Source organism: Onychomys torridus, chromosome 1 (assembly GCF_903995425.1).
Source record: "Onychomys torridus chromosome 1, mOncTor1.1, whole genome shotgun sequence".
Taxonomy (NCBI): Eukaryota; Metazoa; Chordata; class Mammalia; order Rodentia; family Cricetidae; genus Onychomys; species Onychomys torridus.
In genome coordinates, this window is record NC_050443.1 from 1,140,464 (window position 1) to 1,165,690 (window position 25,227).

Genomic DNA, 25,227 nt, shown 5'->3' on the forward strand with positions numbered 1-25,227 from the left:
CAGGATAAGGTGGGTGTGGCTCAGGGGTGGAGTGTGGCTCAAGGGCAATAGAATACTGACCTTCCTGTCATCAATCCCTAGCACCAAAAGTAAAAGGAAATATTTTTACTGAGCACCCACTCTTCAACTAGATGGCCCAACAGACACCAACATACAGATTTTGGCAAGGTCCTGAAGAGCAAGACCATGACTCCAGTGGTCCAGCCCAGAGAATGAGTCCATCAAGGATGGCAAGGCCAAGATCCAAGACAAGTAAGTCATCGCACCTGACCAGTAGCAACTGGTACTTGCTGCCAGCAGATAGAGCGTTGACCCTATCCGCCATCAAGGTCAAGAAAGAGTTCCACCCTTCACCTGGTGCTGTGCCTGTGTGGTGGCATCAAAAAGGCACCCTTTGCCAGACTCTCCATAAATACAACTGTGACATGTCCATGCACTACCTCCCACCACTGCTGCCCAAATCTGCGCCCCTGTGTGGTCAACTGCCTCAAGAAGAAGAGGGGCAACACCAACATCCAGCACCACAAGAAAGTCAAATAATGCTGGGACCTTGATTGGGCCAGGACTCCAGGGAGCCAAGGACAATGTTTTTGCTCGAAGCAGGAGGACTAAGGAAAGTGAAAATGTCAAGACTGGGCTATTGACACAGGTCAGTGTGAGTGCTGCTGCCAACCTTCATCCCTGACTCTGATCCACATTATGCAAGGACAAATCCGCCTTCGGTAGTTGTCCTTTGCCCTCCATGCTCTGCTGTGGCACCTGCAAATGTACACACATAAAGAAGAAAATAAGGGTAATTTTTTATTATTAAATAAGTATCATTTAAAGAAATAAGTGTAAATAAACAAATATATGTAATTTAAAGTTGTAGTGTAAAGCACACACATCAAAAGCAAAACAAAAAAAAAACAGAAATAGAGGTGCACATTTGTATCCCAGCACTTGAGACTATGGGGAAGAGGATTATAAATTTCATTCCATGCAGATGTACACAGTGAGACCCTTCACAGAAACCTTCAAATATTTTGAACGTGAAGTATTTCACATAAAAAAGTGTGAAAAGGAATAAAGCAAACCCACATGTAAATTTGTGTTTCTTGTGTGTAATATTCAGACTTGTCTCCTAATTTGTCAGTTCCACCTGTAACAGACAAAGATGAGGATGGAAGAAACAGACAAAGAATTGACTGCAGAGTTTACTACCTGACCTAGACACACAGCCTTAGGGAAGTCAGAGCCTGGCGCCTGAGGAGGGCATGTCCTCTTCCTGTGGGGCTGCTGAAGTACAATCATATCATGGGAAGTCCCCAGCCTCAAGAGACCACACCTTGTGTTCTTGCCCCTAAAGAAAGTCTCTGTAGCTCTGCCCATGAGCACAGTTGCAGCCTCCAGGAGGAGATGCCATGACCTCCACCTTCACAGCCCTGCTCTATTTGGTTGAGTTATGGAGATGGGGAGGGGATACTGTGGTCTAGGATTGACGCTGCCCCACAGCCCAGCACTGTCCCATCAGGAAACCCCAGGTTCTTAGGAGGTTCTCAAGAGGGGGAACTGCTCAAGCTTCAGGGACAAACCTCTCACAGGGAACTCTCTTCCAGGACTGACTCTGGGCCTGGGGACCCCAGTGCTGACAGGTGAGTGAGTGTCTGGAGCTGTCCTGACCTTCACTTCTCATCATCCCTGCAGCCATGCCTGGGCAGTGAGGATGGGAAACAACACCTGTGTGCTGACCCTGAGGATGGCTGAAGGTTTGTGGTTGGGTCTACAATCTGAGGAAGGTTGTCGTAAGTACTAGGGGCTCTTTGCCTTGTAGGGGACCACCCTAAGCCTATCCTCAGAGCACAGCCAGACTCTATGGTCTCTGAGAATATGACAGTGACCTTCTTGTGTGAGGGGACCACAGAAGCCAAAGAGTACAGTTTCTACAAAGATGGACACAAACATTTAAGTCACACAGAGATTCCACAGATTCCTGAGGACAAGGCTGAATTCTCAATCTCAAAAACCGACCAGCAGCACACAGGGCAATATCGCTGTCAATATCAGACCCATGATGATGGTGGTCAGAGTTCAGTGACTCCCTGGACTTAGTGGTGACAGTTGAGAGAACACACAGGGTCCCCAACCTCAGGCTTGACTGTCAAGGAGTGGGTCTGTTCACAGGGCTACCTCCACCTCACAGCCATAGAGGATAATGAAACTGGATATATTTAACTGATTCCTGTGTCTCTCCTAGGAGCCTACAGTAAACCCAGCCTGTCAGCCCAGCCCAGCCCTTTGGTGAAGGAGGTAATGTCACCCTCCAGTGTGCCTCAAGGCAGTCATATCACTGGTTCATTCTGACTAAAGAAGGACCACAGAAGCTCTCCTGGACACTGGAATCACAGTATAACTACTCTACTGGAGAGATCCAGGCCCTGTTCTCTGTGAGCCCTATGACATCAAGGCAAAGGTGGACTTTCAGATGCTACAGCTTTAGTAATAACAGACCACAGGTGTGGTCGGAATCTAGTGATCCCCTGGAGCTCCTGTTCTCAGGTGAGGAACCCTAGCCTTTCCATAGAATATGTTGAAATGTTACAGGTGCTCAAGGAAGTCTTGGTATGAGGTGTACGTGAGCTGCCAGGGCTCCTGAGCCCATTGACACAGGGCATGGTAGACAGTGGGACACAAGATACAGAATCCAAGACTGACAGTGACTGCAAAGCCCAGGAGGTCCAGAACGGAGATGAATCTTTATGGGGCCTTCTGTTACTCTGGATCAACTTATGTGACATCCACAACAGCTTGGAGAACCCCACAGAAGAAAGACAGGAAGAGTAGCAAAAGTCAGAGCACTCAGGACACCAGGAGAACACGGCCCACACAATCAACTAGGCAGGGCTCGTGGCAGATCACAGAGACAGAAGCAGCAACCCAGGAATCGACATAGGTCTTCCCTAGACCATCTGCACACATGCTGTGGGGGTTTACCTTGGATTTTTGTTTTGATTTTAGAGTTTCACTGTGTAGTCCTGTCTGTCCTGGAACTCACTCTATATACCAGGCTGGCCTTGAACTCACAGAGATCTGCCTGAATCTATTTTCTTAGTGATGGAATTAAATACATGCACTGCTGCCACCTGGCATGCATGGCGTTTCTGTTAGACTATAACAATAGGAGTAGGGATATTCCTGACTCTTTTGCCTGAACATGGGATCTTTCTCCTCTTACTGGGTTCCCTTGTCCAGCCTTAATATGATGGTGTGACTAGTCTTATTGCATGCTCTTATGACATGTTCAGTTAATATCACTAGGAAACCTGTTCTTTTCTGAAGGGAAACAGAGAGCAGTGAATCCGGAGGAGAAGGGAGGTGGAGAGGCTGCTTTTGAGATGCATTGTATGAGAGAAGAAAAATTAAAAAGAAAAAAGAGCTGTCTACAAGTGCAACTTTATCCATGGCCCTTCGACACAGACCCACCTTCTTCTATTCAGTTTCCTTGCAGGGACTTTCTATAAACCCTCCATCAAGGCTGAGCCAGCCTCTGTGGTCACCTCACAAAGCCCCATGACCATCTGGTGTCAGGGGAGCCTGGATGCAGAAATATGTCTTCTACATAAAGAGGAAAGTCAAAAACCCTGGGGCACACAGACCCTAGAGAAGCCTGAGAACAAGGCCAAGTCCTCCATCCCTTCTGTGACACAGCAACGTGAGGGACAATATCGCTGTTACTGTTACAGCTCAGCTGGCTGGTCAGAGCACAGTGACACCCTGGAACTGGTAGTGAAAGGTAAGAGGACAGTCAGAGTCTCAGCCCCAGGCTCTGCTTTCAGAGTATTCCATGCAGAACACTGTGGCTGCGAGTCCATGTAATAGACTCCTTCTCTCCTAGGAATCTACTACAATAAAACCAGCCTGACAGCCCTGCCTGCCCTGTGGTGACCTCAGGTGGGAACATGACTCTCCAGTGTGTCTCACAGGATGGATATGACAGGTTCATTCTCACCAAGGAAGATCAAAAGTTCCTCAGTTCTCAGAAATCACAGTATATACAAAGTGTTATGCAGTACCAAGCCTTCTTCTTCATAGATCATGTAACACCAGACCACAAAAGAACATTCCGATGTTATGGTTACTACAATGATACCCGTCAGTTGTGGTCAGCACCCAGTGAGCCCCTGGAAATACACATCTCAGGTGAGTCAGCCCCATCATTGACCAATCATTTCTGTCACCCTTGTCTTTTTGCTATGGACTGGTCCCACTGGGTAGTTTCAGGAACAGAGTGGTTGAGGAAGAGACTGGTGGCTAAGACAGAGTCCCACTCCTGGGAAGAAGCAGTAACATGTGCAGGACAGGATGGGAGGGAATAAGTGTTTGATAAAAACCAACCCCTAAATCACTAGCCTCCCCTCTAGGCCTGTCCAAGAAGCCCTCCTTGCTGACTCACCAAGGCCATATCCTGGACCCTGGGAAGAGCCTCACCCTGCAGTGTTGCTCTGACATCAACTATGACAGATTTGCTCTGTACAAGGTGGGGGAAGCTGACTTCACCCAGCATGGTGTCCAGGGGACCCAGGCTGGTTTCTCTTTGTCCAACTTCACACGGGACCTGGTGAGCAGCTCTACTGGAGGCCAATACAGATGCTATGGTTCACACAACCTCTCCTCCGAGTGGTCAGCCTCCAGTGACCCCCTGGACATCCTGATCACAGGTGAGGGGCTAAATAGATTCCCTCGGTACCTAACCTCTGCTTGGGCTCTCATGGGGGAGTTAAGGAGCTGATGGCTGAGATGAAGGACAGAGACATTATTAGAAAACAGATGCAGATATGGAGACCAGGAAAGGAACTCAGAAAGAGAAAAGAGACAGATTCCCAGGTGCTCAGTTCAGACACAGGTGAGGTGTCAGCTCAGAACAGTGAAGACAGCCTCTCATCATCCTTATTCTCTTTAGGACAGCTTCCTTTCAGTCCTTCCCTCTCAGTGAAGCCTAACTAACTCCACAATACACTCTGGAGGCAACATGACCATGCTGTGTCAGTCAACACACAAGGTGGACACTTTCATTCTGTCCAAGGAGGGTGCAGACCACCAACCCCAGCGACTAAAATCAAAGTCTGAAGCTTGGGAGTTCCAGGCAGAATTCTCCATGAGTGCTGTGACCTCTGCCCTCTCAGGCACCTACAGGTGCTATGGATCTCAAGACTCATCTCCCTACCTGCTGACACAAGCCAGTGCCCCTGTGGAGCTCACTGTCTCAGGTGAGGTGACCCTGGACTCTCAGGGTGACTTACAGTCCAAACCCTAGGAGAGCCCTTGACTTGTGTGGTATTAAGGAGACAATAGGAAGGTTAGTCACAGGCACTTTCCCTGACAGAGAAGTAGATGCCAGCAGCAGGAGTTCCTCAAGTAATGTCCACTCCATCCTCTATTGCAATCTAGGTTTGGGGTGGACAACATGAGAATTTTGTGGAGGTTTCAGGAAAGATGTGGAAGAGAGAGCATAGGCAGATTCCTGGGTTAGCATCTAAACCTCACCCTCCTCATGCAATTTTTCCTAAGTCTAAGTTGAGCCTCCAGCACCTCACCCTCAATGCCTATGACAACTGGTGAGTATCAGGCACCTCAGTGCAGGGTGCATGTTCCATCCCCAGTCTTCCTGGCAGTTTTTAGCTCAGAAAAACCCTCATTTCTCTGTCACTTAAGCTTGTGAGCAGCCCGGGGTTTAGTTGTGCTACAGAAGGTGGCATCCAGAGAGAGAAAGAGAGAGAGATGTTTAGGCTCAGCATGGAGCGTTGGACAGCTGGGTGAGATGGAGAACAGGAAATCCAGACACTCAACTCCCCATCCTGCCACTAAGGTTGTGAGAACACACTTCTCAGCTCTATGGAGTTAGGCCCCAGAAGGCTATGTAAAGACTCTGTTGTAATGTGGTGTTCTGGTGGAAAACAGCTAGTTATGGGCTTGATACAGCTGCTTTCTGGAGATGCTGATTTGGGCAAATGCTTCTGTTTCTGGACTGCTGATAATCTTAGTATAAAAGGGAGAGTGTGACCCACACTTTTAAATTTCTTTCAGTATTGTCCTTGGTTGTGACTTCTTCTAACAGAAGAATCATCCAGAACTTGATTCTGCAGTGGATCTGTCTCACAGTGGTAGTGACATGTGCAAGGGTAAGGCACAAGGCCATGGCAGGGAATTTAGACTGCTTCCATCTAGACCATGGGGCATAGATCTAATATACTCTGTGAGTTCTGTGACTTCTACTCTCAATGGCATCTACAGGTACTATGGAGACCCCCAACTCATCACTTTATCTATTGTCATGTGGACAGCTCTTGGTTGCAAGTAAGGTGATCCAGATCATTCTAAGCTGAAGGGGTTTCTCGGCATTCTCCATTTACAACAATTATTAGTTGGATTGGGTCTTGAATGCTGTAGGGGATAATTCTGATAGATACTCACTTTCATGATGGTCAAGACCAACATGGATATTTCTAGGTGTGCTCACTGCAGTCCCTGCTAATGGAACCCAGAATTTTTCAAGTAGTCTGAAAGAGCATCTTGGGAAGGCCACGGACAAACATAGGCTCCTAAGGAGAAACTATTCCCCAGTGACAACCTCTGCTCATCACCCTCCACTTATTATTAGTCACAGACTCTTACTCTCATGTAAACCATGGCCTTCAGTGTCTCCATGGGAAGATGTGGCCTTCTTGGAATAAATACAAATCTTGCTATACTCTCAGTCTATTCAATACAGACCACATCTATAGCTCAAACTTACCACACAGATTTCATAATGAGAACCTGAACATAACAACGATCACATTAAGCAAAATAAAACCTAGCAGTCTCAATCAAAACACATTGTTTGTGAAGTCTGCAACATCTCACTTCAGGGATAAATAGAGGAACTGAGACTGTATAGGTTCACCCTTCTTTTGAGGGGTGACAGCTAAGAATGTCCTCTGCCTGCCCTTGGTGTACTCATCTGAACATGAGAAAGTTTAGGGATAGGACCTCCAGGGCTGATCCACCACTGACCCTTGAGACTCCTAAAGTGATTAGAGACATGCAGCACTCTCTCCTCACACTATATAGCCTGTCTGTTTCTCAATAACTATTATTTGTAGAGGTGAATAAAGTAATGTTTAGATATGTCAGTCTTAGGAACTATGCTTAGTGTGAGGAACTATTAGGTGAAACCCCAGTGGCTTATCATCTACTGCCTTTCCTGGTACACACAAACATAGACACACACACACATACACAAACACACACACAAAGAGAGAGAGAGAGAGAGAGAGAGAGAGAGAGAGAGAGAGAGAGAGAGAGGTCGCATGATACTGCCCCACATCTTAATCATGCATTACCCACATGATATGTACAACAAAAGAGATGGAGGACAATCTACATTAGAAGGACGTGGTTCTACCTGAACTGGACATAGAGAAATTTCTTGGTCAGATATGGGGAGGAATATATGGGAAATTTAGCAACAAGACACAGGTTCTTAACCTTAGCAGAAACCATACCTCATCTCTGAGACTGTAAAATTGTTTCTCCTCAACCACCACTATGTGTCCCTGGGTACTCAGAAGAGATCTGGTGAATACTGAGATCCAAGGAGAGATGGGAGTGTCTAAGTGTGACAATGGAATAAACACTCAGCAAAAACACCCATTTCGGAAGTCATCCCAGACTGAGGATGTGAGTCCACACAACCTCTGCTAAGTACAGCAGAGACACAGACACCACGCTCAGAATGGTTCTCTGACTGCTCAGTGCACTGACTCGGGATCAATGCCTGTAATGTCTTGACAATTTATCCTAACCTGAATTTGCTGTTTGAAGTGATGTTTTAACAATAGTGCTGAGGAAACAAAGAAGAATAAGAGATGGAACCCAGCTATGCCAGGGAAAAGTGTGGTGGTATTGTGTTCCCCAAAATATTGTGTACTCTAATAAACTTATCTGGGGTCAGAGAACAGAACAGCCACAAAATTAAACATAGCGGTTAGACATTGGTAGCACATGCCTTTAATTCTGTCATTCCTGAGGTAGAGATCTCTGAGTTCAAGGCCACACTGGAAACAGCCAAGCATGATGACTTTTGCCTCTAATCCCGGGAAGTAATGGTAGGAGGCAGAAAGGTATTTAAGGCATGAGGACGAGGAACTACAGTCCGGTTAAGCTTTTAGGCTTTTAGAGCAGTTCAGCTGAGATCCATTTTGGATGAGGACTCAGAGGATTCCAGTCTGAGGAAACAGGATCAGTTGAGGAATTGGCAAGGTGAGGTGGCTGTGGCCTGTTCTGTCTCTCTGATCTTCCAGCGTTAACTCCAATACCTAGCTTCAGGTTTATTTTTATTAAGTACCTTTAAGATTCATGCTACAGAAAAGATTCATTCCAGAACTTTGTGAGCTTATAGGATGAGAATGATGAGTATTTACAGTAAATGAGAAAGTACAACTCAGAAGAAACAACCAGCATGCACACATCCTATGGCGCTTTTTCTGTTCTCAGCATCAGCTGAGATTATCAGTCATTCTAGAATATGCCCGAACACAAGAGAGCTGGGAAAAAAGAGAACTCAAAGTCAGCTTTGAAACAAAGGGACCAAGTTCTGTCCAGTGAAGGCGGGGGCCCCAGTGGACATTTAGTTATCTTGAGACCATTTAGTTTTCTTGAGAGAATTTTGAATGCCACTAACCTCTGTAACTTCTTTGTCCACAACCACAGCCTCAGAGAAACAGGATTTCACAGTGGAGAATCTCATCTGGATGGTATTTTCTGTCATGATCCTCATAGTCCTTGGGATTCTGGTCTTTCAGGCTTGTAGCAGCCAGAGACAGACCCACCATGTAGCTGGGTTGTAATCAGAAGATAAAGAAGTACATCTTTCAATGTACTGAAGTATGAGAAATAAATCTTATGATCCAAGATTTCTATGAAAAAATCCAGATATTTTAAAAATTTTTTATTCATTTTATATACCAAATGCAGACCCCCCCTCATCTCTCTTCCCCCTCTCCTCCCTTCCTTCTCCCCATGGCCAAATGCTTATCCCTGCCTCCAAAAGGGCAAGTTCTCCCATGGGGAGACATCTAAGCCTGGTACATTCAGTTGAGGCAGGACCAAGCCACTCCTGGCTGCATCAAGGATGAGCAAATTGTCCGACCATAGGTAATGGGATCTAGAAAGCCTGCTCACGCACTGGGGATAGATCTTGATCCCACTGCCAGGGACCCCTCAAACAGACCCAGCCTCACATTTCTCTACCATATCCAGAAAGTCTAGTCTCGTCCCATGCAGGTTCTACAACTAGTGGTCTAATATTTGTGAGTTCCTATGAGCTTGGTTCAGTTGTCTCTGTAGATTTTCCATTCATGACCTTGACACCCCTTGTTCATATAATCCCTCTTCCCTCTCTTCAACTTGACTCCCAGAGCTTAGCCTGGTTCTTGGTTGTGGATCTCTGCACTTGTTTCCATCAGATACTAGATGAAGGCTCTTTGATGACAGTTACGGTATTCACCAATCTGCTTACCAGTGTAGGCCAGTTCAGGCACCCTCACTACTATTGCTAGTAGTCTAATCTGGGGTCATCCTTGTGGATTCCTGGGAATTCCCTTGCACCAGGTTTCTCCTTTACCTGATAATGTCTCCCTATATCAAAATACCTCTTTCATTGCTCTCCCACTCTGTCTCTCAGTAGCTCAACCATCTCATTCTCCCATGTTCTCATCCCCATCCTCTCCCTTCTATTGCCCCCCATCACCAGTTTGCTCAGGGAGAAACTTCTGTTTCCCCTTCACAGGGTGATGCATCTATCCCTCTTAGAGTCTCCCTTCTTTCCTAGCTTCTTTGGAACTGTCATTTTCTAATTAAAAAAAAAACAAAAACAAATACAAAAAAAAAAAAAAACAGTTCTTATGTTGAGGAACTGTGGTGAGAGAATGTCCAAGGAACAACTGTGTTTTGGATATAGAGGAATGTATGAGTGTTGTGATGGGTCCTTCCACGTAAATAAATTTACATATCCCCCCTACTGTGCATTTGCTGACTGAGCCCACTGTTTTCTGAATCTGTAAAGTGAGAGAGTATGCTGTCCCATCTGCAAGGCATGAGTCCTCATTTCTGTACATTTTGTCTTTCCCTTTCATGTGTCATTTTCCATTTCTATACATTGCCTCATTCTCCATAGCAGGAGGCTCTTTGTTGGACTAGAAAGAAGGAAGGTACCACAATAACAAAAATTATGAGTAAAGTTACAGCCCAGAATTCAAAGTTACTCTGCCTATGATGCCCCAAAACTTTCTCTATGACCATTCAACCTTTCAGTCTTCAAAAACTATTCTTCATGGAGGTTCTCTTGAAATATAAACCCAATGTTAGCACTCAGGTGGAATAAAGACTATCTATATGTCAAGGTACTCTGGGAATGATTTTGCAAGTGTTTTTTTAACACAAAGTCCTGATTTGTGGCATTTCCTGACTATTCTATATAACCCTATCAAAGACACCTTCACAACAGCAATGTAACATCACAGCTTTGTGGGTAGAGAGATTTGCATGAATTTATTTGTTTTTTATTTCAATCTCCAATGTCTATTTTTCATACATGCAAAAGAAATTGGCTAGCAGATAAATTGTCCCAGAATCAAATTGCTAGGAGTCTTATCATACAATGACTCATAATTTCTACATACACAATTAAATTATCTTCAAACAATGAGAGTTGTATTTATTTCTCCATCTATTTTTATTTATATTGAAGTCCTCTTTTACTTACTTCTGTGTCTGTACTAGCTAAGTCTTCATGTACAAAGATCAAAATGTGTGAAGAGAGGTGACTCTGTTACCTTCTTCAGGATTTAATGCAAAATTTCTGCTTTCTTGCCTTTCAATATGATGTTATCTTTGGTGTTTTAGTACATGATGTTATTCTGACTCTGGAGGTTCTCTGCTCCTAATTTCCTGTGAGTGTCCACAATGAATGGTTGTGGGACACTGACAAATGCTAATTTGTTGTCAAAAACTTTCTCCCTTTTGTATATTTTTAGTTTTAACCTTGTTACCATCATCAATACCAAATGGTTTTGAATGTTAAATAAAATTTACATACTGGTTACATTCTACTTTTTCATGAGGTGTTCTTTTCATTTTATAATACATTCTAACAGCAGGATACAGTCTGAATAACTCACATTTAATAATGTTTTTCATGTTGTTAATATTACAGAACACTTAGCAAAGTCTCATGAATATGATGTCATACTTTATTTGCTCTTCAGGATTGTCTTGCCATGGTGCATGAATGATATTTTTTGTAGATTCTGCAGCTGTGTTCATGGGAGTTTTTAGCCTATAATTTGTTTCATCTAATTTCCTCTTCTTGATTTACAGTTAGGTGATGCTGGCTTTACAGAATGACTGAGGTTACTCATTCCATTCTATAGATCTGAAAGTCCAGTTATTTAGGTAGCCTGTACTCAGTTTCTCCCTATACCTGAGCAGGTCTTTTTGCTTTGTTTTTCTTCTTTTGTTTGGGTTTTTTGTTTTGTTTTATGTTTATACAATGTCACTCCACAGAGTCTTGACAGACCTGGTTGGTCTTAAATTCACAGATACCAACTTCCCTGCCTCCCAAGTGCTAGATTTAAAGGAAAGTGCAACCACAACTAGCAGCCAGGCAGACCCTAGGAGACTATACTTGTCCACACCATCAGTATACAACCTCACTCTAACCTTATGGAAAACATTATCTGGCCCTGTCATACAGTCATATGATTATTGTAGGCACAAAGAGAGAAAAGATATGTCCCCCTCCTGAAACATGATGACTAGAGTAAATCTAGCAATTGGTGCTCTGATAGTTAATATATCTAACTATCATTAAATGGGTACAAGAAGCCAAATGATACCACCTAGCCCAGATGCTCTAGGTACTTTCTACTCTGTGCACATTACTAGTTCAGAGGAAGTCATGAAACATGATCAAGGGACCAGAGTGCTGATGGAAGTGTGAGCAGAATCTATTGTCTCTGCCTCAGGGAATAAATGGTTTTCCTAACTTCAACTATTACCAATACTCCCTAACACTTCAGACACTTCTGCATGAAGCTGTGGGAAGAGGAATGAGCAACACAAATGTGACCCAGAAGAGAAAGGGCCAGATGGATACAACAGGATTACCCATTATCTGTGAAATTACAGACCCTCCTCCTATACCTAAGTCAGCAAAGTATATGCTGGCATCAGGGAATGGAAGTGTCCATGTCAGGAATCCCAAACCTTGCTTCTATGTGTTGTCCTCTGAGAGGACTAGTATCAGATTCTGATGTCTTTTAGCATCATTAATCATGGAAGTGCCCCACAGACATGAATACAGTCTAATCTGATCAAATCATGACTTCAGGTGAGGTTCCCTATTGTCCCAATAACTTTAGTCTACATCAACAAGATGACAAAAAACTAACCAAAGCACTCTCCCACCCCGAGTCATATTCTCAGGAAAGGAAATCATATTTGAAACCTCCCATGACACCAGACTAATTGATTCTCATATTAACACTGAAAGAGAGGTCATTACCATCATGTACCCCAAGGAAGTGCACAGGGAAATTATTACCTGCTTCTGTCATTACAAGTAAATGACATTCTTTTAAAATTTAAGAAAATTTTTTTATTCATTTTAAATACCAACTGCAGATCCCCCTCTCATCCCCACTCCCACATCCCCAGCCTTTACCTTGACCCATGCCCCAACCCCTCCTCCAAAAGAGTAAAGTCTTCTATGGGGACTCAGCAAGGCCTGCTACATCCAGTTGAGACAGTTTCAAAGCCCTTCCCCCTGCATCAAGGCTGAGCAAGTCATCCCACCATAGGTAATGGGCTCTAAAAGCCAGCTCACACATCAGGAATAAATCTTGATCCCACTGCCAGTGGCTCCTCAAACAGACTAAGCTACACAATAGTCTTCCATATGCAGAGGGCCTATTCTGGTCCCATGCAGGTACCACAGCTGGTCTAAGGTTTGTGACTTTCTGCTTGCCTGGTTCAGCAGTTGTCTCTGTAGATATCCCCGTTGGGATCTTGATCCCTCTTGCTAATGTAATCCCTCTATCCTAACCTAAAATGGACTCCTGAATGGAGATTGACCAGGTAGCTAGGTGTGGATCTCTGCATCTGCATCCATAAGTTACTGGATGAAGGCAATAAGTTCTCTGGAGCTGTGTGTTGTCGTCTGGTTATCCTTTGTTTTACATCTAGTATTCAATTTTGAGTAAGTAAATACCATGCTTGTCTTTCTGAGTGTAGGTTACTTCACTCAGGATGATATTTTCTAGTTCCATCAATTTGCCTGCAAATTTCATAAAGTCATTGTTTTTACAACTGAGTGGTATTCCATTGTATAAATGTACCACATTTTCTTTATCCATTCTTCAGTTGAGGGGCATCTAGGTTGTTTCCACATTCTGGCTATTACCAATAATGCTGCTATGAACATCAATGAGCATGTGTCCTTGTGGTATGGTTGAGCATTCCTTGGGTATATGCCCAAGAGTGGTATCATTGGTTCTTGGGGCAGATTGTTTTCCAGTTTTCTGAGAAACCACCATACTGATTTCCAAAGTGGATGTACAAGTTTGCATTCCCACCAACAGTGGAGGAGTGTTCTCCTTGCTCCATATCCTCTCCAACATAAGCTGTTATCAGTGTTTTTGATCTTAGCCATTCTGATGGGTGTAATGTGGTACCTCAGAGTCATTTTGATTTGCATTTCTCTAATAAATAAGGATGTTGAGCAGTTCCGTAAATGTCTTTCAGCCATTTCAGATTCTTCTGTTGAAAATTCTCTGTTTAGCTCTGTAGCTCATTTTTAACTGGATTGTTCAGTATATTCATGTTTAGTTTTTTGAGTTCTTTATATGTTTTGGATATCAGCCCTCTGTCAGTTGTGGTGTTGGTGAAGATCTTTTCCCATTCTGTAGGCTGTCATTTTATCTTATAGACCATGTCCTTTGCCTTACAAAAGCTTTTCAGTTTCAGGAGGTTGCATTTATTAATTGATGTTCTCAGTGTCTGTGCTACTGGTGTGATATTTAAGAAGTGGTCTCTTGTGCAAATGCGTTCATGACTATTTCCTACTTTATCTTCTGGAGTATCAACTAGATTTATGTTGAGGTTTTTTTTTTTTTTCATTCCACCCAGCAGAATGCCAAATGCCATTTATTGAAGGAGGGAGGAGGCCTTAATTACAGGCTTATAGCACAATGGAGGAACCCTGGAGGGCAGAAGTTCCCTACCCAATGTTCTACATTCTTGCATCTAAGCTGTTTACACAAAAGGCAGGATTCACAAAGAACCTCAGATGAGCATTCAGGAAGGAGGAAACCTGCAGGGAATCAGCATGGGAGGATATCTGGTCAAGGTCAGCAAGCAAGGCAGCACCTACCCAAAATGGAGTGCCAGGGCCCTACAGTTTTACTTACTTTTATCTTCCCTTTCTTGAAACTGGAGACAGTAAACAATCCATGTGGCGATGCCATGTCAGCACCAAGCTGTCTGCACATATGTTGAGGACTTTGATCCACTTGAACTTGGGTTTTGTGCATGGAGATAGATATAGATCTATTTGCAACCTTCTACATGTTGACATCTGGTTATACCAGCACCATTTGTTGAAGATGCTTTCTTTTATCTGTTGTACAGTTTTGGCTTCTTTGTCAAAAATCAGGTGTTCATAAGTGTGGAGATTAATTACAGGATCTTAAATTCATTTCCATTCATCCACATGTCTATTTTTAGGCCAATACCAAGCTGTTTTTATTACTATAGCTTTGTAGTAGAGCTTGAAGTCTGGGAAGGTGATGCCTCCAGAGGTTACTTTATTATAGAGACTTGTTTTAGCTATCCTAGGTTTTTTGATTTTCCATATGAAATTGAGTATTATTCTTTCCAGGTCTGTGAAGAATTGTGTTGTGATTTTGATAGGGATTGCATTGACTCGGTAGATTGCTTTTGATAAGATTGTCTTTTTCACTATGTTAATTCTACCTATCCATGAGCATGGGAGATTTTTCCATTTTCTAAGATCTTCTTCAGTTTCTTTCTACAGAGACTTAAAGTTCTTGTCATACAGGTCTTTCACTTGCTTAGTTAGAGTTACCCCAAGGTATTTTATATTATTTGTGGATATTGTAAAGGGTAATGTTTCTCTGATTTTTCCCAGCCCCTTTATCATTTGTATATAGAAGAGCTACTGATCTTTTTCAGTTAATCTTGCATCCTTCCACATTACTCAAGGAGCTTATAAGCCTTAGGAGTTCCATGATAGAATTTGGGGGATATATATATATATCACTTATATATATTATCAAATTGTCTACAAAGAGGGAGAGTTTCATTTCTTCCTTTCCAATTTGTGTCCCCTTGATCTTCTTTTGTTGTCTTATTGCTTGAGCTAGAACTTCAAGTACTATATTAAATTGATATGGGGGGGGGGGTTGGACAGCCTTGATTGTTCTGGATTTTAGTGGAACCACTTTGAGTTTCTCTCTATTTAATTTAAAGTTGGCTATCAGCTTGTTGTAAATGGTCTTTATTATGTTTAAGTATGTTCCTTGTAATGCTGATCACTCTAAGACCTTTCTCATGAAAGGGTATTGGATTTTGTCAAAGGCTTTTTCAGCATCTAATGAGATGATCATGTGTTTTTTCCCATTCAGTTTGTTTATATGGGGTATTACATTGACAGATTTTCATATGTTGAACCATCCTTACATCTCTGGAATGAAGCCAACTTCATCATGGTGGATGATTCTTTTGATATGCCTTGGATTTGGTTTAGCAATATTTTATTGAGTATTTTTTGTATCATTGTTCATAAGGGAGATTAGTCTGTAATTCTCTTTCTTTGATGCACATTTGTGTGGTTTGGGTATCAGGGTAGCAGTAGCCTCATAGAAAGAATTTGGTAATGTTTCTTCTGTTTCTATTGTGTGGAATAATTTGAAGAGTAGTGGAATTAGCTCTTCTTTGAAAATCTTGTAGAATTCTGCACTGAAACCATCTGGGCCTGGGCTTTTATTGGTTGGGAGACTTTTAATCACTTTCTATTTCCTTAGGGATTAGTGGTCTATATAAATTGTTTATCTCATCTTGATTTAACTTTGGTATGTGGTACCTATCCAGAAAATGGTCCCTTTTTTTCAGATTTTCCAATTTTATAGAGTACAGGTTTTTTTAAGTATGACCTGATGATTATTTGGATTTCCTCATTGTCTGCTGTTATGTCTCCCTTTTCATTTCTGATTTTGTTGATTTTGATGTTCTCTCTCTCTCTGCCTTTAGGTTAATTTGGATAAGGACTTGTCTATCTTTTTTATTTTTTCAAGAACATATTCTTTGTTTCCTTGTATTGTTCTCTCTGTTTTTATTTCATTGATTTCAACCTCAATTTGAATATTTCCTAGAGTCTGTTCCTTCTAGGTGAGTTTGCTTCTTTTTGTTCTAGATCTTTCAGGTATGTTGTTAAGTCACTAAAGTGTGATTTCTCCATCTACTTTATGTGGGCATTTAGAGCTATGAATTTTCCTCTTAGCCCTGCTTTTATGGTGTCTCATAAGTTTGGATACGTTGTACACTTGTTTTCATTGTATCCTAGGAAATCTTTAATTTCTTTATTTCTTCCTTGACCCATTGGTGAGTCCATTGGGCATTATTCAGTTTTTATGAGATTGTAGGATTTCTATAATTTTTGTTGTTGTTGAAGTCTAATTTTAAGCCATGGTGGTCCTATAGAATACAGGAGGTTTTTTCCAATATTTTTGTATCTGTTGAGATTTGCTTTGTGACCAAGCATGTGGTCAATTTTAGAGAAGGTTCCATGGGGTGCTGAAAAGAATGTATATTCTTTTGTGTTAGGGTGGAATGTTCTGTAGATATCTATTAAGGCCATTTGAGTCATAACATCTGTTAGTTCCCATATTTCTCTGTTAAGCTTCTGTCTGGCAGACCTGTCCATTGGTGGGAGTGGGGTGTTGACATCTCCCACTACTAGTCTGTAGCATTTGATGTGCAGTTTAAGTTTTAGTAATTTTTTTTTTTACAAATGTAGGTGCCATTATATTTGGGGCATAAATATTCAGAAGGGAGACTTCATCTTGGTGGATTTTTCCTGCAATTAATATGTAATGTCATTCCTGATCTCTTTCAACTGATTTTAGTTTGAAGTCAATTTTGTTAGGTATTAGGATTACTACACCAGCTTGCTTCTTGAGTCCATTTGATTGCAAAGTCTTTTTCGAGCCTTTTACTCTGAGTCAGTGTCTGACTTTGAAGTTGAGATGTGTTTCTTGTATGCAGAAGGATGGAATCTGAATTTTTTGTTTTGTTTTGTTTTGTTTGTTTTTTTGGTTTTTCAAAGGTTTCTCTGTGTAGTTTTTTTTTTAAATATATTTATCTGTTAAAATTTTTTTTCATTTTACATACCAACCCCAGCTCCCTCTCCCTCCCCTTCTCTCACCTTGTCACCTCCCTCCTGCTCTACCCCCATCCACTCCTCAGAGTGGGTAAGTCAACAAAGTCTGGCATACCAAGTTGGAGGAGAGCCTAGCCCTTCCCCCTTGTATCAAAGCTAAGCAAGTTATCCCACCACAGAGAATGGGCTCCAAAAAGCCAGTTCATGCACCTGGAATAAGTCCTGGTCCTACTGCCAGGGACCCCACAAACAGATCAAGCCACACAACTGTCACCCACATTCAGCATGTCTAGTTCAGGCCCATGCAGGTTCCCGAGCTGTCAGTCCAGAGTCAGTGAGCTCCAACTAGCACCAGTCAGTTGTCTCTGTGGCTTTCCCCATCATGATCTTGACCCCCCTTTTCTTCTTCTTCTTTTTCTTCTTCCTTCTTCTTCTTCTTCTTCTTCTTCTTCTTCTTCTTCTTCTTCTTCTTCTTCTTCTTCTTCTTCTTCTTTGAATGCCGAACACCATTTATTGAAGGAGGGAGGAGGTCTTAAATGCAGGCTTACAGCACGATGGGAGAACCCTGGAGGGCAGAAGTTCACTTCTGATGTCTTTTGTATTGTTTTGGTTTTTTTGAGCTGAGGATGGAACCCCGGGCCTTGCCCTTGCTAGGCAAGTGCTCTACCACTGAGCTAAGTCCCCAACCCTGCTTCTGATGTTTTACAATCTTGCCTCTAAGCTGTTAATGCCCAATATGCTGGATACACAGACAAGGAGCTTCCCTTAAGCATTCAGGAGGGTGGAATCTCACAGCAAATTAGCATAGTGAGGATATCAAGGTCAAGGTCAGCAAGCAAGGCAACATTTACCCAAAATGGGAGCCAGGGACCTACAGGTCCCCCCTTTGACTAAAAAATGAGCTTCTGACTTAGGTTGCATTGGACGTCAGCAGGTCATTTTACCCGTCATGAAGACACTTGTCCAGGCCACACAGGCATTCTGTCTTAGGTTGGTGAGCGCCTCCCAGGAATTACCCATCTCTGAATACTCATTATCATACAGACTCCATCCTGTAAGAGCTGCAGAGTTAACTGTTGCCTAAGATCTTTAAGTGGCCCTGGGCTTGCAATCTGTGTATTTGACACAGAAAAGACCAACAGCAGTCTTGACCCAGCCATATCTGGTAGGCTAAAGGCAACTGAGCCATTCCCTTCATTAACGAGCCTTACTGCAAATTGGAGACCTTGTAGAGATGATATCCCGTGATCAAATGGAACTTGAGTTTGTAAATTTATAGCTTTCAAAGCCAATTGAAATTTATATAACTAGTGATTTAAATTTGTTATGTCCAATAGAATGAAAGATTAACTAACTGTGGTAGCTACTTTTGCTGCTAGGGTCTCCACTGTGCTAGCTGTAGTAACCAATTATGAAATGGCAATCTCAGAAACAGTAGTAGCGGTGGTTGCCACTGTTATAACAGCAGCAACAGCAACAGCGATGTCAAATTCTCTTCTGGAGCAAGTGGGCATCCACAGGCATGGACACAATTCCAGGAACACGAACAGCCAAGGCCCATTTTTCTTGATCCAAGCATGACTTAAGCTGGCAGCTCTGCAAAAGAACAACTAAGGACCATAATGAAAAAATAGGCAGCTCACAAGGAACAGAAATATTGGTATCATAATGGCTACACTCAGACTCACAAATTTTAAGGCATCTTCAAAGGGGATTAAATTAATTTCAGGAGGCCAAAAATGTTGCACAGAGCCACTCCTAAGAAGTAGGTACTGCTCCAGCTTGAATAGGATTGTGAGAATGAAAGTGCTTAGCTGGCATACTACTGTTACTAAGTGGAGGTAAGTGATCTTCAGTGTTATCCTTAATCTCCTAGGTGTCTGGGTGACACGTTTTCAAACATACTTGAAAAAGAAGTTATCATACATTGCCTTCTGGAGAATCCAACTGCATGGCTGCAGTTCCTAGGCTTACATTAATTCTTTCAAAAGCTGGCCATATTGGGCTTTTAATCCCCATTGGCATTGGGAGGGGAGAGTTTTTCACAAAGGCCCATTAGGTCTCTGCCTTGTTGGGCTTCAGCTGCAGGCACAGGGCACACTCAGTGCTCAGAAACACAGTGAGGAATTTCATTGTCCTGAGGAAAGACCTAAGCAGAACCCCAGGCTCACACCAACACCAAATTGGGTCCCCTCCAAGTGTTAGTAGAAAGATCCTTCCATCGCTCCAGAGAGTGATTTGCAACAGGAGCCCTCTAGTGCTTATCTGTAATGGATACTCCTGCAGAATCCACCAATAAAATATTTAAAATATATAGTACAAGCGAAAGAATAGACTGTGGAGAGGAATGATGAGCCCCTAGTTTCTCCTTTTTACTGTAGCAAAATGTTTGTTTTTTGTTTTTTTAATAGTTCAAATTTTTCTTTCCCTTTTTATTATTTTAGAATAATTAATTAATTTATTTTCTATTATCAGCTTGATACAGTATAAATTCTTACCTTAATAGTTTCATTGAGGGATGCTCAGTAATTGAGTAAAACCAGATCTTATTATAAGCAACAGTCATCCTAGGGTCCCCCATGCCATATATATAGCCTTATGGTTCTGTGGGTTGCAGTCTGATTGTTCTTTGCTTTCTATTTAGAATCCACTTATGAGTGAGTACATACCATGTTTGTCCTTCTGGGTTTGGGTTACCTCACTCAGGATGATTTTTTTCTAGTTCCATCAATTTGCCTGCAAATTTCATGCTGTCATTGTTTTTCTCTGCTGAGTAGTACTCCATTGTGTATATGTACCACATTTTATTTATCCATTCTTCAATTGACGGGCATCTAGGTTGTCTCCAGTTTCTGGCTATTACAAATAAAGCTGCTATGAACATAGTTGAGCATGTATCTTTGTGGTATGGTTCAGCATTCCTTGGGTATATGCCCAAGAGTAGTATGGCTGGGTTTTGAGGTAGATTTGACTCCCAATTTTCTGAGAAACCGCCATACTGACTTTCACAGTGGTTGTACAAGTTTGAATTCCCACCAACAATGGAGTAGTATTCCCTTTACTCTGCATCCTCTCCAACATTGACTGTCATTAGTGTCTTTGATCATAGCCATTCTGACAGGTGTAAGGTGGTATCTCAGAGTCGTTTTGATTTGCATTTCTATAATGATTAAGGATGTTGAGCATTTCTTTAAATGTCTTTCAGCCATTTGTGATTCTTGTTTTGTGAATTCTCTGTTTAGTTCTTTAGCCCATTGTGTAATTGGATTGTTTGGTATTTTGATGTCTAATTTCTTGAGTTCTTTATATACTATGGTGATCAATCCTCTGTCAGATGTGGGGTGGTGAAGATCTTTTCCCATTGTGTAGGCTGTCTTTTTGTCTTATTGACCTTATCTTTTGCCCTGAAAAAGCTGCTCAGTTTCAACAGGTCCCACTTATTAATTGTTCTGCTCAGTTATTGTGCTGTTGGTGTTATATTTAGGAAGTGATATCCAGTGCCAATACATTCAAGAGTACTACCTACTTTCTCTTCTATTGAGTTTACTGTAAAAGGGTTTATGTTGAGGTTTTTGATACACTTGGACTTTAGTCACTGGATGAGAGTTCCAGCCTGACTGTCAGGGTGTTTGGCCATCTGATCACCAGACTAAGTCAGATCAGGCTTTCTCTCAAAAAACTGCCAGCAGTCTACAGAGGATACATCACTGTGGACTTCAGGGGACCTCTCCAGCACTCTGCCCACTCCTGTTCTCATATGGTCCTCATCCATTAAGGCCTACCATTCCTTGTTCTCCCTTCCTGTTCTTGATCCAGCTGGGATCTCCTGCTCCCCTAAGCTTTCTTTCCCTCAAACATTGCCCTTCATTACTCCCACTGTTGTCCAGGATGTTCATGTAGATTTCATCCGTTTCTCTGTCATTGGGTGATCCCTGTGTCTTTCCTAGTGCCCCATTTCCTAGGTAGCCTCCCTAGAGTTGTGTAGCAGTCTAGTCAACTTTATTTTACATCTAGTATCCTCCTATGAGTGAGTACATACCATGTTTGTCCTTCTGAGTCTGGGTTACCTCACTCAGGATAATTTTTTCTAGATCCATCCAATTGCCTGCAAACCTCATGATGTCATTGTTTTTCTCTGCTGAGTAGTACTCCATTGTGTATATGAACCATAATTTCTTTATCCATTCTTCAGTTGAAGGGCATCTAGGTTGTTTCCAGGTTCTGGCTATTACAAACAATGCTGATATGAACATGGCTGAGCAAGTGCCCTTGTGGTATGATTGAGCATTCCTTGGGTATATGCCCAAGAGTGGTATAGCTAGGTCTTGGGGAAGATGGATTCCCAATTTTCTAAGGAAGTGCCATATTGATTTCCAAAGTGGATGTACAAGCTTGCATTCCCACAAGCAGTGGAGGAGAGTTCCCCTTGCTCCACATCCTCTCCAGCATAAGCTGTCTTCTGTGTTTTTGATCTTAGCCATTCTGACAGGTGTAAGGTGGTATCTCAGAGTCATTTTGATTTGCATTTCCAGGATAATTAGGGATGTTGAGCAATTCCTTAAATGTCTTTCAGCCATTTGAACTTCCTCTGTGGAGAATTCTGTTTAGTTCTATAGCCCATTTCTTAAATGGACTGTTGGGCATTTTGATGTCTAATTTCTTGAGTTCTTTATATATTCTGTATATCAGCCCTCTGTCAGATGTGGGGTTGGTGAAGACCTTTTCCCATTCTGTAGGCTGTTGCTTTGTCTTGTTGACAGTGTCCTTTGCTCTACAAAAGCATCTCAATTTCAACAGATCCCACTGACTGATTGTTTCTCTCAGTGTCTGTGCTACTGGTGTTATATGTAGAAAGTGATCTCCGGTGCCAATGCATTCAAGAGTACTTCCTACTTTCTCTTCTATCAGGTTCAGAGTAACTGGATTTATGTTGAGGTCTTTGATCCACTTGGACTTAAGTTTTGTGCACAGTGACAAATATGGATCTATTTGCAGCCTTCTACACATTGACATCCAATTATGCCAGCACCATTTGTGATGATGCTTTATTTTTTCCTTCCTATTTTGGCTTCTTTGTCAAAAATTATATGTTCATAGGTGTGCGGGTTAATGTCAGGGTCTTCAATTCAATTCCATTGGTCCACATGTCAGTTTTTATGCCAGTACCAAGCTGTTTTTATTACAGTAGCTCTATAGTAGAGCTTGAGGTCGGGGATTGTGATGTATTCAAATGTTGTTTTATTATACAGGATTCTTTTGGCTATCCTGGGTTTTTTGTTTTTCCATATGAAGTTGAGTATTATTCTTTCCAGATCTGTGAAGAATTGTGTTGGTAATTTGATGGGGATTGCCTTGAATCTGTAGATTGCTTTTGGTAAGATCGCCATTTTTACTATGTTAATCCTGCCTATCCATGAGCATGGGAGACCTTTCCATTTTCTGACATCCTCAATTTCTTTTTTCAGGGACTTAAAGTTCTTGTCATATAGGTTGTTCACATGCTTAGTTAGCATAACCCCAAGGTATTTTATATCATTTGTGGCTATTGTAAAGGGTGATGTATTGCTGATTTCCTTCTCAGCCTGTTTGTCTATTGTATATGGGAGGGCTACTAATTTGTTTGAGTTGGTCTTGTATACTGCTATGTTGCTGAAGGTTTTCATTAGCTGTATCAGTTCCTTGGTTGAATTTTTGGGGTCACTCATGTATACTATCATGTCATCAGCAAATAGGGAAAGCTTGGCTTCTTCCTTTCCAATTTGTGTCCCCTTAATCTCCTTGTGTTGTATTATAACTCTGCATAGAACTTCAAGTACTATACTGAATAGTTATGGTGAGAGGGTACAGCCTTGCCTTGTTCCTGATTTTAGTGGTATTGCTTTGAGTTTCTCTCCGTTTAATTTGAGGTTGGCTGTTGGCTTGCTGTAGATTGCCTTTATTATGTTTAGGTGTGTTCCCTGTATTCCTGATTGCTCCAAGACCTTTATCATGAAGGGGTGTTGGATTTTGTTAAATGTCTTTTCTGCATCTAGTGAGATGATCATGTGGTTTTGTTTTTTTTTTTTTAGTTTGTTTATATGGTGTATTACATTGATGGGCAATTGTATGTTGAACCACCCTTGCATCCCTGGGATGAAGCCTACTTGATCATGGTGGATTATTGTTTTGATGTGTTCTTGGAGTCTGTTTGCCAGTATTTTACTGAGTATTTTTGCATCAATGTTCATGAGGGAGATTGGTCTGTCGTTCTCTTTCTTTTTTGCATCTTTGTTTGGTTTAGGAATCAGGGTAATTGTTGCCTCATAGAAGGAGTTTGGTAATATTGTGTGGAACAATTTAAAGAGTATTGGTATTAAGTCTTCTTTGAAGATCTGGTAGAATTCTTCTGTGAAACCATCTGGTCCTGGGCTTTTTTTTTTGTTGTTGTTGGGAGAATTTTAATGACTGATTCTATTTCCTTAGGGGTTATTAGACTATTTAAATGGTTTATCTGGTCTTGATATAACTTAGGTATTTGGTACCTATCCAGAAAATTATCCATTTCTTTTAGATTTTCCAGTTTTGTGGAGTAGAGGTTTTTGAAGTATGACCTGATGATTCTCTGGATTTACTCATTGTCTGTTGTTATATCCCCCTTTTCATTTCTGATTTTGTTAATTTGGATGCTCTCTCTCTGTCTTTTGGCTACTTTGGATAAGGGCTTGTCTATCTTTTTGATCTTCTCAAAGAACCAACTCTTTGTTTCATTAATCCTTTGTATTGTTCTCTTTATTTCTATTTCATTGATTTCAGCTCTCAATTTGATAATTTCCTGGCATCTGCTCTTCCAGGGGACTTTGCTTCTTCCTGTTCAAGGGCTTTCAGGTGTGCTGTCAAGTCACTAGCATGAGATTTCTCCAGCTTCTTTATATGGGAATTTAGTGCCACCCCAATTGCCAGAACCTGTGGCCAAGTTAGGCAGGTCTTCCACAGAATGGCTGGTGCCCCGGGATGGGACCAAGTGGCAGGCCTCTCTGGGTATGACCTCAGGCACTCACCTCTGATCCAGATGGGAGTTCCGGGCTGGATGGGAGCTGGGGGCTGCTTTGAGTCTCAGGAAGTGGTTGGGGTCTCAGGCGGATCGAAATAAAATATTTTTATTGATCTGTCCTCTTCAAATAGGTGGCCAAAAAACACCTACATGCAGATCTTTGGCAAAGCCCTGAAGAGGAAGACAATCACCATCGAGGTTGAGCCAAGTCACTCCATGGAGAATGGCAAGGCCAAGATCCAAGACAAGGAAGGCATCCCACCTGACCACCAGCAGCTGGTATTTGCTGCCAGCAGATAGAACATGGCTGCACCTTAGCCAGTGGCAAAATCCAGAAAGTGTCCAAATCTGTACCCAGTGTGGTGGCATCACAGAGCCACCCCTTTGCCTGTTTCTGCAGAAGTACTACTGTGACAAGGCCATGCACAGCTGCCCACGCTAATGCCCACACCTGCACCTGTCAAAGGCCTCAAGAAGAAGGGTGGCCACATCAACAACCTGTGTCCCAAGAAAGTCCAATGAAACAGGTACTTGTTTGGCTTAGGACGCCTGAGATCTGGTGATTGTTTAAACTGAAGCAGAAGGACAAAGAAGATTCTAAGATTGGACCTAGTGGCACAGATCAGTGTGTAAGTGCTGCTACCAACCTTCAACCCTGACTCTGACCCATATTGTGTAAAGAGAACACTGCCTTCTGTACTGGCCTCTGACCTGCCTGTGT

The 25,227-nt window shown here is 42.2% G+C and overlaps 1 pseudogene; it reads left to right on the forward strand.

Annotated features, from left to right (window-relative positions):
• The first annotated feature begins 1,388 nt into the window (after positions 1-1,388).
• On the forward strand, positions 1,389-24,806 carry LOC118590073 (annotated as a pseudogene).
• The last annotated feature ends 421 nt before the right edge of the window (positions 24,807-25,227 follow it).